At 44.7% G+C, this 2,362-nt stretch overlaps 1 pseudogene; it reads left to right on the top strand.

The window, feature by feature from the left end:
• The first annotated feature begins 1,752 nt into the window (after positions 1-1,752).
• Positions 1,753-1,893, top strand: LOC147011830 (signal recognition particle RNA; annotated as a pseudogene).
• Positions 1,894-2,362: the final 469 nt, after the last annotated feature.

Here is a 2,362-nt window from a genome sequence, read left to right as displayed (position 1 = left end):
ATTCACCTCCCTCATTATCTGGAATATGTATGACCTTTTTCATTCAATGGCGGGGGATTCCCCATCTCTGATGGTATATTTCTTTTTTGCAATCCCTGGGGCTGTGCTCATTGGTGTTTCAGTTTCATGTGTGACATCTTCTATTCGCATCTGTCTTTAGATATCTTTTGCAAGTTCCGTGCGTGCGTGCGTGCGTGCATGTGTGTGCGTGTGCATGCGTGTGCGTGTGTAACTATTTAATATCTCACTAGTCAAATTCAAACATAGACATGATCAATATGTACTATCATTGTAAATGGATACATAGATGGGCAGGGAACAACCATTATTCAAATAAAGATGTCAGGATGGTTTCACATGATCATTTCTTGTAATCATCCATACTTTGTTGACACATTATCCCTACATCCTTTTACATTAAAAATGTTTTTATTATCATTATTACTTGTATAAGGATAAATGAATGGCAAGCACCGGAAAAACGTCATTTCTTGTAATCCCAACCTATAATACAGCAATTTCCATGCGTTTGACTCATCGTGCAGTCAAAAGTGTCCCAGCGATGACTCGGTCAAAGAGCAGGTGTCCTGCAGTGGAGACTACAAAGGTTGAGTTGTCAGATGAACGCTACATAGGTGAGCATTCGACATGATATGCTTCCACATCCCGCTGATGTGTAATTACTCACGGGCCACAGATAAAGGGACACAATTTGAGGAAAGCACAATCGAGTGCTGCCATCAAACGCAGCATGGTTCGAGTCAAGGCGAGAGCAAAGCATCCGATGGGGTCGCAGATTGAGCTTTTGCGCCTCTGATGTCAAGCAAGCTTCAATCGACCTTCATTTTCATCGAGTAGAAATTTCTCGGCAATGAGGAGCAATAATCGTTTGTGAACCGTTAATTTACTGCTGCCCTACCCGCTGTGAACGTGTTAATTATTTCCACTCACCCAGAAGTGTTGCCAAATTGTCCCAGAGCCTCTTTATAAAGTGTTAGTTATCATCCATATTTATTCATGCCATTGATGGAACACGGGGCAAGGAGTGCGATCACTTTCCATACCATTCGATGACCGGAAAATTTCTCATTCCCATGAAGGGAATGTACTTGGAGAGAGTGGGAGCGATGTTTGAGAGTTTGCAACATGAGTGCTTGCTGTACTAAAGGATGGTTCAAAGGTAGCGGACTTACCTTTGAGCTGCTGTCTAGCGTGAGTTCGATTCCTGATCTGACTATAACTTGTCCAACTGGTGCTTCGCTGGTGTCGCATTACATCAGAAGGTACGTTGTCTCTCAGATGGATATTTAGCTGGCAGTCCCATCTCCTATCGTTATGGTTGGTGGATGTTAAAGAACCCACGCTGTCTTTCGCTGGCATTCTGAACAAATTACAAATTCCCTTGCAAACGAACATCAGGCCTGGCCACCCAGTTCGTGAGAGACTTGGTGGGAATTATTTTTCCATCAAGACTATCACAACAGGTCAAAAGGTGGGAATAGGGCACTTAAATAAGTAGTCGTAGTAGTACTAGTAGTAGTTGTAGTAGAAGTGGTATGCTTGGTTAAATATGTAGTAGTAGTTCTCAAAACATCTTAACAAATATTAATGGAAAAAGTTCCACTGGGAAGAGGGAAACGGTGGGGCTTGTCTCCCAACGCACCCACCTCCACAAAAATGGTGCAGGAGCAAGAGGTGATTGAGTGGAAGTCAAAGGTTCTGTTGTATTTGCATACACAATAAGTAGATGATACCGGGCGTAGTGGCGTGCGCCTGTAATCCAGCTACTCGGAGGCTTGGGTTGGAGGATCGCTTGAGGACGGGCGCTCTGTACTGGGCCATGCTATGAGAGAGTGTAGGGCAGCCCGGAATCATGGCGAAACCCAATCCTTATCCCTGTGTCATAAGAGGCGACCAGGGTTGGGTCAGGAAGGGCATCCGGTGTAAAACCTGTGCCAAATCAGTATGCGGATCATAACGGATGATCCGCTGTGGCGACCCCCAAACGGGAGCAGCCGAAAGAAGAACACACACACACACACACACACACACACACACACACACACACACACACACACACACACACACACACACACACACACACACACACACACACACACACACACACACACACACACACACAGTAGATGGTCGCTAATTATCTTTTTTTTTCAATAATAAAGGTTTTCTGAGAACTTGCCACTCGTCCATAAGCAGAATTGTGCATCACAGCACACTCTATGGATTGAAGAGACAAACACATCTCATGTCGTCCCCTATCCTTCCTCACCCACAATGTTTTCTACCCCCATTAACCCATCATAACCCAACCCTCTTACCTGGAGGTTACTGCGTTTCTTCC

This window comes from Eptatretus burgeri, chromosome 15 (genome assembly GCF_056783735.1).
Source record: "Eptatretus burgeri isolate ZD-2024b chromosome 15, Ebu_testis_v1, whole genome shotgun sequence".
Taxonomy (NCBI): domain Eukaryota; kingdom Metazoa; phylum Chordata; class Myxini; order Myxiniformes; family Myxinidae; genus Eptatretus; species Eptatretus burgeri.
Note: the sequence above shows the minus strand (reverse complement) of the source record. Positions and strands in the feature narration are given on the sequence as shown.